This window comes from Pongo pygmaeus, chromosome 3 (genome assembly GCF_028885625.2).
Source record: "Pongo pygmaeus isolate AG05252 chromosome 3, NHGRI_mPonPyg2-v2.0_pri, whole genome shotgun sequence".
Classification (NCBI taxonomy): Eukaryota; Metazoa; Chordata; class Mammalia; order Primates; family Hominidae; genus Pongo; species Pongo pygmaeus.
Window position 1 is genome coordinate 188,234,557 of NC_072376.2, and position 14,305 is coordinate 188,248,861.

At 36.1% G+C, this 14,305-nt stretch overlaps 1 protein-coding gene across 3 annotated transcripts in view; it reads left to right on the top strand.

Moving 5' to 3' along the window:
• Window positions 1–14,305, top strand: part of ADAM29 (ADAM metallopeptidase domain 29) — a 157,692-nt gene that overhangs the window by 101,278 nt on the left and 42,109 nt on the right. For all 3 annotated transcript variants that reach the window (XM_054485494.1, XM_054485493.1, XM_054485492.1), the window contains one exon: window positions 4,684–4,873. The gene's annotated coding sequence lies outside the window, so the exon portion shown is untranslated. The remainder of the gene's footprint in view (window positions 1–4,683; window positions 4,874–14,305) is intronic.

Genomic DNA, 14,305 nt, shown 5'->3' on the forward strand with positions numbered 1-14,305 from the left:
CAATATGATTAAATTATATGAATATTATTTAATTTTCTCAAATTCTGAAAATAAGATATATTTAACTATGAAGATTTAATAAGGCAAAAGTATAAGGACAGATGAGTTACGTTTTCCATTAAAATACCAGTTTTTAAACTCAGAGTGTTGACACTCTAAAACAGTATTAAAAACAACATTTGGGAGGCTGACCGGGGAGGATTGCTTGAAGCTAGGAGTTCGAGACCAGCTTGGGTAGCATAGTAAGACTCCATCTTAACAAATACATTAAAAACCATTAGCGAGTGTCATGGTGCAAGCCTATAATCCCTGCTACTCAGGAGGCTGAGCTATGATCACACCACTTCTCTCTGGCCTAGGTGACAGAGCAAGACCATGTCCAAAAAAAAAAAAAAAAAGGAAACATAACAACAAAAGATAATACTGTTTCCCCAGTTTCAATTTCTATTATGTAAAAATCCTCATTTGCAGTTTTACAGTGCTATCTATATGGCTATCACCTTTTGATTAAATAGTTCTATTGTCTTTATGAACCCTCTCTGACTTGTATTTGGCATATATTGAGAACTCTTAAAATTCAGTAAAATATACAAAAAAAATACAAAATATAATATACAAAAACAGTACAAACTAGGCAAAATATTTCAGCAGACATTCCACCGAAGAATGTACATAAATGTCAAATATGCTTATCGAAGATACTCAGTATCATTAGTCATTAGTGAAATGCAAATTAAACTCAACTGGATACCACAACAAATCTCTTAGAGTGGCTAAAAATACTCAAAATACCAAGGCTAGCAAGAACGCAGACAAACTGGAACATTCAAACACAGGTGTTAGGAAATAGTACAGCCCATTTGAACTATTTGACAGTTCCTTATACACTCACTATCAACCCAGCCACTCTACTTTTAGGTGTTTGCCCAACTAAAAACTTATGTTTATGCAAAAACCTGCATATCAATATTTATAGTAGCTTACACCTGTTGGCGCAAAAGTAATTGTGTTTTTTTTAAATGGCATTAATTTTAATGGTAAAAACTGCAATTACTTTTGCACCAAACTAATATAAAGCAATTTGGGGAGAATTGGCACCTTTACTATGTTGAATGTTCTATCAGTATTTGATTTAAAAAAATTTCCCTTATTAACATTTTGTAGTTTTCACCATGTCAATTCTGTACATGTTTTGTTATATTACTATCTAAGTAGTAAATTTTCTTTGGAATGATTGCAAATGGTAGTTGAGTTTTAATTTCAATTTCTAAATATTCCTTGTTTGCATACAAATTGTGATTAAGTTTTGTTTGTTGATCTTGTAACCTGCAGCCTTGGTGAACTCACTTACTGGTTCTAGGAGTATTTTATAATATATTTCTTGGGCTAGTCTACACACCCCTTGTTATGGTGAAGTCCCCCTTGCTGGTTGGTGCACAGGTACCTGGGTATTCCTGGATGTGGGAGTGGGGTTTCAGGATGAGCCTGGTGAGAGATTGCTTCTACTGGCCCCTCTATGTTTACTGGGTCTTGATTGATTCCTCTTGCTGGTGGAATCCTGCTTGGTATTATTGGAGGGACATGCACTTGATCCAAGGGAGGCTTAATCCTTTCTGAGCCACCTTCTTTTGCTAGATTATGGGCTGGGAAACACTAGGCCTGTGTGGTCTTCTGTTCGGTGGGGGAATATAAGACAAGCTGCCATTATAATTTGGCTTTCCTCCAGTCCTAGGATTCCAAATCAGTTTGTCTTCCTCTTCCCTGCTTAAAACGTTTCCCCTAAGGGTATACAAAAACCTTCATTTTCTGGATATTACCTGTAAGGGATAATTGGAAGGACAGCCGAGTTCAGGCAGGCTGATTTATTGTCAGTCCTGCTGGGCTACCTCCTGATAAAAGCAGAGGAGGCAGCCCTGCTTACAGACTATTGCAGGGCTTTATAGGGCGAGGAACAGGGTCAGGGTGGGGGAGCTGAGATAGGTGTGCAGGTGTCTTGACCGCATCCTGGAGATGTTTTCTGCGAGCTTTGTTATGCGAGGTGAACAGACATGTTAACCGCATCATGTAACTGGACAAACAGTTACTGGAGAAGTCAGTGAAGGGGGGTTTGTCTTTAGCCCTAGGGGAGCTGTGTGGATGTCACCAAGGACTGCATGGTAAGACCCATAGGAAGGGAGGGGGAACAGTCTGGTTGGGGTGACCCTAACATTACCTATCTCTACAAATTCCCTGTCATGTGCTCTAAAAAAAAAAAAAAAAAAAAAAGACAACAGCCAGAGTTGACAGGCAAAGACAATTGCAGAGGGAGGCAAGACTATTGCAATAGGGGAGAGACACAAAATTTAACTCCCCTGAAACAAAAGAGGGGACAGTTTTTAATGACAAAGTACTAGAGAACTTTGCAGGGAGGTTGGTAAACATGATTCGGCCATCTGTGTTTGCTAATACGTGCTTATCTAAGTTAAGCTCCTGCATTTCTATAGAGACTGGATAAAGGCACTCCATCTTTCTTGGTGAATACTTTTCAAAAGGATGACTCTCAGGACCTGGAGAAAGACATTCCTAGTCTGTAAAACTTGCAAGAGAAGATTTACATCTCTAAGCTGCAGAGAAAGAATTTACAATTTTAACTTTTCTAAAGTAACTGCTCTAAGAAAAGAGAGATCAAGGGCCTAGAGTCAGGAAGAAACTTGTCTAAACTTTAGTCAAGTTTAGGGGGATTTCTAAGGCTGCCTTGGTCAGTGCCAGATTACTTTAAATTTCCGGAATGCCATCTGCTAATTTGCACTTTCTTGTTTTTGCACATGTTGGTTTCTCGGTAAAATATCCTCTCCTCTTTGTTTTCCTGACAGTTTCCTTATTTTGTTTCAATAATCTGCTCAATCTTTACCTCTTCTGTGAAGTACACTCCTGGTTACTCCATATCAGTTGATAAGGCACATTTTGTACCACCTTTTTGAAGCATAAAGTTGACTTTCTTTAGAAAGCATATTCTGATGCTTTCAAAAAGACCCAGCCACCTCTTTCTGATCACTTTGTAAAACATAAAATGTCTTTTTGTTGCAGGACTTTTCATTAGTTCAGCTCAAGATGAGGTCCTTATCACACAGCTACGAATATTTAGGCTAGCGGACGATTTGAGGAGTGAGAAAAATGGAAAAAGGGGGAAACATAGACTCTCCACAAAGCCAGAGTCCCTGCTGGTGCGCTTCTCGCCTCGCAGTTTGAATCCCAGGTTCCACACAGGAAGAGGAGGGGCTAAGCTCCTCCCTGCTGCAAAACCCACAGGAACTTCCTGAGTTTCCACCCCAGTGCCCGGGAAAGCTGGAGTATTTCTGGGGAGTCCTTCCCACCTGTCTGCCTCATTTTTGTATAGGATTTACATAATTTCATTGTTTATACATCTTTCCTTCACTCTGTCTCTCACATCTCTCTCTCTCTCTTTTTTTTTTTTTTTGGTTGAGACAGACTCTCACCCTGTTGCCCAGGCTGGAGTGCAGTGGCTCGATCTCAGCTCACTGCAATCTCTGTCTCCTGGGTTCAAGCAATTCTTCTGTCTCACCCTCCCAAGGAACTGAAATTACAGGCACATGCTACCACATCTGGCTATTTTTTGTTTGTTTGTTTGTTTTTTTTTGAGACGGAGTCTCGCTCTGTCACCCAGGCTGGAGTGCAGTGGCCCGATCTCTGCTCACTGCAACCTCCGCCTCCAGGGTTCACGCCATTCTCCTGCCTCAGCCTCCCAAGTAGCTGGGACTACAGGTGCCTGCCACCATGCCTGGCTCATTTTTTTGTATTTTTAGTAGAGACGGGGTTTCACCGCGTTAGCCAGGACGGTCTCGATCTCCTGACCTCAAGTAATCTGCCCACTTCGGCCTCCCAAAGTGCTGGGATTATAGGCGTGAGCCACCGCTCCCAGCCTCTCTCATATATATCTATATATGAAACTCTGTCCCTACTCATGATATAAAGCTTGAAGCTAAATAAGCACTCAAAAATACTTTAAATTGAACAATTAAAGCAATTTTCACATTGTGTTAAAATTTTAATAATGTCTCTTCATTCTTGTCTCTGAATAACTTGAGTTCATTCATCTAATGGAAAAGGCCCTAGCACCTTGTCTGGCAGCTGCTTACTGATTATTTAATGAACAAATAGATGAGTAATAATAATTTATAAAGCAAAATTATTTTTCCAAAAAGGTAGCAATTTTGTATCAAAACTTGGAATGTCATATTAAAGTCTTTAAAAATTAAATTTACATAAGAGTTAAAAGCCTCAGTTTTTATGTTTAAAAGGTAACTATGTCTTTTTTCCTTCAATTATTAATTTTGTTTTTCACAAATGGCCAACTCTTTTTTTGAAATGACTCCTTTTCTCCTAGAATCAGAAATTGTACTTTGAAAATGTACTCTAGATTTAACAATTCAAATAGCTCACTAACACTGACAACTTTGATGTAAAAGAATGATTTTCTACTGGGAAATTTTATATTTATGCATTTAAATTTCTCTTGACTATTTTTCCATGTACTTCAGAAAGCAATGAATTTTTTTTCAGCCTTCCACTTTTGTGTGTAGTTATCAAGTTTTAGCTAATCAAACTGCTGACTTTAAGCTTTATCTGTCTAATTTCCTCTTCCAATCTTCTTCAGCAGTTCACAGTCTTCATTTCTCATTTCAGGTAGAGTACAAAACATGTTCTCCCTGCAGTCTCACGAATTGTGAACAAAAACTGAAGTGAAAACTCCCAGTGCATAACTCGTCAATACTCCTGTGATCGTATAACCATCAGCAAGGAAACAAATTTGATTGAGCCCCCATCCAGTCCTCTTTGCGTGGAATCAGACCTCTTTCGCAGTGGAAAGGAGCAGGTAAAACAAATAAGCAGAGGCACAAAATCATCACCAAACCAGACTCACTGAAATGCCAACACTGGCATGTGCGCAGACATTTTCTACCCTAGACTTACTTCTAAACAGCAATGCCGACAAGCGTGAAAGGTGAAAAAATGTGGATAAATACATGTTTGGTTTATTGAACTAGGTCTTATCACATCCAAATTAAAAACAAAAGGCACATCTCAATTTCAAAATAACGTTCTGAATTTTAATTCTCAGATTCATTGAATTTCTTTTTGATTAAAAATTCAAACTCTCCTATCGAATATATCCTTGAGATAAATGTCTCCCAAACTGAGCACCAGATTCTTCCTTTTTCTTGTAGCCACATGAATCTATATATTTTCCCTACCAGAGTCTCCAAATATATTGTTGATAGAAACATAACTTTCTATTAACAAAAATTGTTTATGCATATCTACTAATTTCTTACATTGTATTTCCACCAACCAAATATAACCAAGATCACACACATATTCAATGTTACACCGAGAATACCTTAAAAGCTAATATTTTAAACTTTGTAATTAATTCTGTTTGTCTATATTTTCATTTAAAAAAAATCTCTCTGGTTAGTACCTACCATAATTTATACCCAGTCTCTCTCTGTCTCTGTCACACACACACACACACGCACACATACACACAGTGAGAGGGAGAGTGGGAGAGACTGTTTTGAATGTTTTGGTTAATTAACTATAATGTATTTTTCTCATTTGTATTTTATTTAAATTTTCATATTTACTTTCATTGAAATGAAATATTTTTCCACATTTATTTTTATTGAAATGACAATATATGAGGCCAGGCATGGTGGCTAACACCTGTAATACCAGCACTTTGGGAGGGCAAGGCAGGTAGATCACTTGAGGTCAGGAGTTCGAGACCAGCCTGATTAACATGGTGAAAACCATCTCTACTAAATATACAAAATTAGCTAGGTATGATGGCACATACCTCTAATCCCAGCTACTCAAGAGGCTGAGGCAGGAGAATCATTTGAACCTGGGAGGCGGAGGTTGCAGTGAGCCAAGATCATGCCATTGTACTCCAGCCTGGGTGACAAGAGTGAAACTCTGTCTCAAAAAAGAAGAAGAAGAAAAAAAAAGGAATGACAATATATGAAGTTTTCCTGAATGGGGAGAAAGTATAATCAGAGAGTAAACATGTAACAATTCTTGGTTTATAACTTCCAATATTAGGATCTAGCGGTAAGCTACTTCAGTCTATTTGGGCTGCTGTAACCAAGTCTGTATCCTCACATGGTAGAAAGGAAGGCCTCACAAGCTCCCTCAGGCCTCTTTTACAAAGACATTAATCCCATTCATGGGGCCACAGCCCATAGGACCCAATCACTCCCAAAGGTCACACCTCTTAATATTATCACATTGGGGTTTAAGTTTCAACATATGAATTTTGGGGGACACATACATTCAGACCATAGCATAAGCCAAGTAAGGATTTTGAATGATCTTTTAGGAAGCAGGACTATTTTTTCCCATCCTTCTTTTCCCCTTTGTCCAAACTAAATGAAAATTTTGCAGTGAAAAAAGGGGAAAGTCTGAGGAGGAAACCAAAGGGCTAGACACTAATGAGATCTGGGAAAGCAGTTCTTTCATCTCAAAATTAGCCACAGTATGGAACGATGAAAAGAAAGGATGTCAGGAATCAACGAATAGATAAGATTTATTGTGTGTTCATACCTGATCATCTAGGAAACCTAAAAATCTCCCCAAATCTCCTAGGGCCAAGAATGGATTTGGAACATCCTCACAGATAGGTCCCATGTGATTTGGTCAGATAAGAGGAGCAATCTCACATTTCCTTAACTGGCAGAGAGTGGAAGTTAAGGAACAGAAAGCAAATGGCTCTGAGGATGTTTTGTAATTGTGATTAGAAGAATCTAGAGAATAAATTAGATTGGACCATGAAGCTAGTGAGCAGAAGGGGGTCTGGGATAACAAGAAACTCTCTGCCTGAAAGGGTGGAGAATAGGATCCCAGCAGAGGACAGAGCACATCCACAGGCTGGGACTTTGCTCCTTCCTCACTATATATAGTGGTCATACAAACTTTTAGAAAAGAAAATTCTAGAGAGAAGTGAAAGAGAAGCTTCTTGAGCTCCCTAAATGTAAATTTGAGGTGACAAAAGAATACTGAAATAATTGAGTTTAACTTGAATTGCTTATGACTATCTAACATGAGGTGGAAAAGGAGCTTTTGTGATATGTTAAATCATAGAAAAGTCAAGAAGTTACATGCCTACCAAACTCTATTTAAAAAAAAAAAAAAACTTTTAGGTGCAGGGGTACACGAGCAGGTTTGCTGTGCAGGTAAACACATGTCACAGGAGTTTGTTGTACAGAATATTTCATCGCCCAGGTATTAAGCCTAGTACCCAGTAGATATTTCTCCTAATCCTCTCCCTCCTCCTTTCCTCCATCCTTAAGGAGGCCCCAATGTCTATTGTTCCCTCTTTGTGTCCATATGTTCTCATCCTTAAGCTCCAACTTATAATTGAGAACATGCGGTATTTGGTTTTCTGTTTTTATGTTAGTTTGCTAAGGATGATGGCCTCCAGCTCCACCCATGCTCCTGCAAAAGACATTATCTCTTTCTTTTTTATGCCTGCACAGTATTCCATGGTGCACATGTACCACATTTTCTTTATCCAGTTTACCATTGATGGCATTTAGGTTAATTCTGTGTCTCTACTATTGTGAATAGCGCTGCAATGAACATAGGTGTGCTGTGTCTTTATAGGAGAATGATTTATATTCCTCTGGGGTATACCCAGTAATGTGATTGCTAGGTTGAACGGTGCTTCTGTTTTTAGCTCTTTGAGGAGTTGCCACATTGCTTTCCACAATAGTTGAACTAATTTACATTCCCACCAACAGTGTTCCCTTTTCTCTGCAACATCACCAGCGTCTGTTTTTTTTTGACTTTTTAATAATAGCCATTCTGACTGATGTGAGACGGTATCTCATTGTGTTTTTGATTTGCATTTCTCTAATGATCAGTCATATTGAGCTTTTTTTCATATGCCAAGTCTATTTTTAAATATCATTAGTGAATTAATTATGAAGTTTATTACCTTATATTTCTCTTTGATATACCAGCATTATTATGATATAATGCATATATCATAAAGTTTGTAGTTTCTCATTTTCTGATAATTTCAGTATCAGAAATCTCAAACAAAGCATTTTAATTTTAATCTCTATTTCTGCCATATTTACCATTTTATTTCTTTGTATTTTTATTTCTATTTTTTAATGCATAATCTTATAGTTCAAAACACTTGGGTTTTTCTAGTGTCGATTGCAATCATAATCTTAACTGATACAAATTTTAACGCTGATATTGCAGTTTAATTTTCTATAACCGAAACTCTTCTTTTTCAATTCATCTTATTATTTTTTCACTATGAGCCACATATCTGTTGTGATATTTATAAGTAATATATCAGAGCTTCATCCGCAGAGATTCTGACTCAGGTCTGGGGTTTCCCATCTTCTGCAGGAGATGCTGATGCACAGATGGAATTGAAAACCGCTGTTGTAGTTAACTTTTCAGGGTCTGTCAGTCTTTTGTCTAGTGAGTCTGTTCATCTGAAATGGGTACTTCAATTTGGCCCACAGCTAACTTTTCTGATATTATAATTAGATGCAAAAAGATGGGTTAAAAGAGATAGAAACAATTCTCTAGTCCCTTAGAAAGCTGTGAACTAAAGCAAAATTAATACTTTTAGTTCATATTACATTACTTGAATGGATAGAGAGAAAGAAAAATGGATACACAGATGATAGATAGATACATAATCAATAGAGATAAAGACATAGTACATATTGTTGTAACTGTGTTCATATATTAGAGGCATCAAAGCTATGAGGAGCGTGAGCTGCCAGTGCTATAAATTTTTTACCAAAATACCCTAGTTTTACAATTGAGGAGCCCTTGTTTGGAAAACCAGTCAACCTCCTTAGATAAGATCTCTCTGTTGTCAGTTCTCAAATAAAATAAAGTTATATAACAATAGAAGGGTCTACATATAATACACGAAATGCATTGAATGCTTATCAAATTTCAAGGTACCTTCCCATGTGAAATTCAGAATTTATTGTTAGATTAAAATATGTAAATAAGAAAAACAACATAAACTCAATAAGCTCATGTATACACAGGACACTTTTGGGACACTATGAGGTTTGGGACCACAGGGAACCATTCTTGGAGATCTTCATCAAGTTAAAATGTTCTATCTTAAAGTAAACCTACTACCCCATTCATAGTGAATGTCTAGTAAGACTTTTTTGTTTGTTTATTTTGTTGTTTTTTGTTTTGCCTTTTGCTGCTTTCTGATACAGTTGAGGCTTAGGTATTTAGGAAGCAATATAAAAATTATCCATATTTACGAAATAGGCAAGTTAATCTGGTTGACTTAATCTATTTAGAAGTTTTGATTCAACAGATTCCCAGTGCTGCAGTCCTACCATTTACTCTTTCCTTCAAATACTTAACACAGTATTTCACTTCATTATTCATTTAGCAATTATTGGAAAGGCTGTGTGCCTCTGTAAATAGAAAGATGTAGACTTCTGAGTCAGCAATTTGGGATTTGCTCCTGGATTACATGAATTGCTTATTTATGTGAAGGCTTAGTTTATTCATTTGAAAAATGGGCACTTCTCTGACAAGTTTGCTTATGAGAATTATGTTTGCACTGGTAGAAACATAAAAAGTATGCCTCAAATATTAACTAAATAGAGTGACCATATAATTTACTGTCCAATCTGGATACTTTTGAGAACAAAAGGAAGTCAATTTTAATAAGTACACTGGGACAACGGTTACAAATCACAACAGCCCAGGGCAAAATTGGGATTCAGGTCAATCTAATAAATAATGGCATTGTAGACCCTCAATAACAGCAATTCAGTCTCTTTCACTGTATCCCTCTGAGAGTAGATAGTTGAAATCCAGCAATCAACTTTCATTGTGGAAATTCTGTCTCTATAATATTAATGTAATTTCGACTTGAATTCCCAAATAAAAGCAAAAAGTGAAAGAAGTTTTTGAGCAGTTTTCTTTAACATGTAGAACAAAGAAAAGTGACTAAATAAGATTTTGAAATGTCAAAAAATATTATTTTTAATTTATCTTAATTTTTACTTAACGAAGATAAATTTGTTACTTATTTGACATTTTTTTGAAACAACATTTTATGAAGTTTACTACTTTAGCAGAATATACCATTTCCTAAATTTACTTCGTTTATGTTCTATTACCACTGTAAACTTCCCCCCTCACTCCTCCCCTGCCCTGGCAACTCATTATAACTTTAAAACGTTATTTTATTTTATTGACAAAATATTGCAGTAAAAAACTACCTATGTATTTGTTCTAAGTTGCTCCCACTTGTATTTGAATGGCAAGGATAAGATAAAGCCTCCTAAACGGTACTATTTTTTTTCATTGTTATTCCACATTACAACTAAAATTTACCTTCTATTGAAGCATAAAGTTCATGTCATGTCACCAAAAAGACATGGGCATGATATCCTTATATTTTTTTTTCAACTACGCTCATATCACTAAGTGCTATCCTAGGAGGAAAAAATGATTTGGAGAGTGATCTTGTTCAGTTTAAAAGAGCATTTTTATGCCAATATAGAACAATGAGAATTTATCATCTATGATAATATTTTAAATACAATGAGTTCCTCTTATTCCAGAAGAATGTGACTTTCCTGAACAACAGGAGCAAGAATCAATGCCAGATTCTCTCCTCTAAAAATAATCAATTTGTTACTACAGGTAAATTAATTTCACTGTTTTTCACTTCTTAGTACAAGGGGGTTTTAATTTCTATTATTAAAAAACACATTTTAAATAGATGTCATGCCGTACACATTGATACTTACTTGTTGCATTATGTACAGAACCAGTAAAATCTTTTTTTTCTGAGAACCAGTAAAATCTTTACTCACAATTTGCAAATAATTTCCATAGAGCCTTCTTCCTCAATGAAAGAGGTCACTAATTCCTTCACTTTACATCCTAAAGCTAGAATGAACTGTGTCAAGCCGTTAGCCATCTAGGCCACCAAAGAGAGTTATGGAAATGATGATGTATTCATTTATAAACACTCCTAGCTATTTTTGCAGCTATCATCAATTTTCCATTCTATTTTTAAAAATCATATTACTTTGATATATTTCTAAAGATTCTTACTGTTGAATCCTAAGTTATTTTACTCTTTTTCAGTTGTCAAAGTTCAAAAACATCTGACTTTTATATTGTGAAAAATAACCTTTTATAAACCTAAACATCTGTAGTCAAACCAGGCCATCTCTCCCATTTTATCAGGTGATTTCTCAACCAGAATTTCTATACCAAAAACTACAGTATTCTTTAAGGTTTTCAAACAGATCATATTTCCTTTCCTCTGAATGTCTTCGTACATGCTGCTACCTCATTTCTTTACGTACCCTATTCACCTGGCTAGTTCCTAAGCATTTCAAATTTCAGAATATTTTTTTTTTTTCTCAGAAAGCATTTTCTGAGCCTCGGATTGAAGCAGTTCCTATTCCTTATTCAAATCACATTTTATACTTTTTCATATAAGAAGGATCTCAGAATAGCAACTAATTAGTGCCTGCCACACCACTTGAATAAGGTATTAAAACATTATGACAAATTGCAATGTTAAAAGCCAGGAGTAAAAGAAGCAAGTGATACAGGTTAGGGCAAGTTTTTCAGAAATTAATGATATTTCATTGTTCGTAGTCCAACAAAAGTGTGGTGGCAGCTGCATGGTCTTGTGCAATAATAGATATTAGAGATGATGAAAGATTTTCATGACTGCAGCTGAAGAATATGAGGAAATATTCTGACTAGCTATATCTGAAAAGACACTGGGGACAATGATTATTTGAAGGATCTCTAAATATAAATGAACATTTCAGCATGTGGATATGGCCACAAGGAAAATTCAAAGTGGAGATAACAAATAAGAAGGAAGATTTAAATATTAAAAAACCAAGAAATTTTGGGGCGGGGCAAGAAGTCTACTAGGTAGAATGAATTATGTGGAAGATATGAAACTAAAGAATTTGGGGAAGTTAACTAAGGATGGAACAGAGAGAAATGGAATGGGAATGTGAAAATACTGTTCCTAAGTCCAGTAATGCCACCCTAAACCAAAATATTAGAGAAGTAGGTGAGCAATTAAGAAGACTTGAGAGTGAAGGGATGCATGGTGGATTTCTTAAGGTTTTATTTGTAATATCATTTTTATGAAGGAGGAGGAAAAACTTCTGTATAGACAGAAGTGCTCTACGTTTCTCTCCTTTTTTAAATATTCAGACTTTGCTTAGGTTTCATAAAATAATGTTTTCATAAAATGTACAGCAAAACAAAGATAAACGTATACTACTCAGATGACCTTGTTTTAAGACATGCTTGTACCAAATATGAATTACAAGATGATCATGAGATCATCTGAATACCTTGACTGGGGCTCAGGATAAGAAAACAGGGGATTGTTGGTATAATGTTTTATTAGGGCTGCCATTACAATCACCAGAAACTGGTGGCTTAAAACAACAGAATTTCATTCTCCCAAAATGTTGGAGTTGAAGAGTCCAAAATCCAGGTGTCGGCAGGGAAAAGCTCCCTCTGAAGAGACTCTGGGGCAGAATTCTTCCTTGAATCTTTGAGTTTTTGGTGGCTCAAGGAATTCCTTGGCTTGTGGCAGCATTACTGCAGTCTTTGTCTCCATCATTATGTGGGTCTCCACATGGCCTTCTCTGTGACTGTGTCTTCTCGCCTTCTCCTTTCTGATAAAGGCACTTGTCATTAGATTTAGGGCACACCATAATCCAGGAAGATCTCATATCAAGGTCCTCAACTTATTTATCGGCAAAGAGTCTTTCTTCCAAATAAGAGTACATTCACAGGTTCCTGGGGTTAGGACATGGGACATATCTTTTTGGGAGCCACCATCCAATCCACCACAGATAGTAGCACTTCTTTTTTTGATCATAGTACTTATAAATATATACTTTCTTTTCTACTTCCTTTTCTAACAGCCCACCTCAAAACACTGTCTAATTCATGAAGTACTGATGTTGGCTAAGAAGAGACTTTAATTACCTCCTTCAGAAATCATCTAGAATAAGGAATAGACAAAGTTTTATTATTATGGTTTGAATATTCTGAAAACAGGACAGAAAAATGAATCATCAAACAACTGGATATTTTCCCCTTTAATATTTCAAGTATAGATTTCCCTCCAAGCCAGCATTTGCAAATAAATGCCATTTTTATTTTTAAACAAGTCAGAAAATATTTTATCACATACCTTTGAATGAAAATAATAAAATAAATGGGTTTTGGCAATTGTTCATTAGAATTGAGAGATGTAAAATAATTTATAATATTTCATTTTGAGTTACGTTCATCAATTGTTCACATTTCCTAAAATCAGGACATCATGGAAAAAATAAAGTTTACCTACAAAAGCTTGAAAGGCAGATCAGATTTCACGAGGATGGATTATCCAAATAAAAGACACAATACATATTTAGATGGAAAGAAACAAACAAGCCTGAGGCTACCAAGTTTATAGTTAACTGGTGGAAAAATAGCCATTTTCTCACATGATTATCAGAAACACAAGACTGATCACAAGTCAGTGTTGCAAATTTTATGAATACAATCTTTCCTTTTTCTCCCTCTCTTCCTTCTATCCTCCCTCCTTTCCTCTCTCCTTCCTTCCTTTCCTCCCTACTTCCCTACCTTTCTCCCTCTTTTCTTTCTTCCTTCCCCCCTTCTTTCCCTTTTATTGAGGGGTCAGAAACATATATAAAGGGTAGATTTTACATAGTTACGGGTATATTTCAAGGTACACTGTTTTTGCTATTGTTTTTAATATCTCAGGGTAAAGTGGTTAGTTTTCTTCCAGGGCTGTAGGAAGTGAAGTAAGTGCATGATCACACCTCATGGTGGCAGAACAAGATATTAGTTTTGCTTTCTCAGTACCTCCTCTGGTCAAAGACTTGTTCACATCAGCTTATTTAGCTACTTTTAGATTTGGTATCATTAACATGAAGGTTTGCTTATTTAGAGTTATTTACGCAGATATAATGAGATATTAATAGACAAAACCACAATGTTACCATGATGACAGCCATATGATATTAAAACTTGAGGGTTAACATATGCCTGTAGGGTCCATAAAGTCCTTAATGTTATAATTAAAACTACTAGTGTGAGTCAGAATTATTTTTACAGCCTTTATCTGCTTTTTTATAAAGATCAGAAAAAAGAGCCATACAAAGTATTTTTCTCAGATTTCTTTGAAGCCTCTCTGACTTTTTTCATACTAGGATCTTCTATT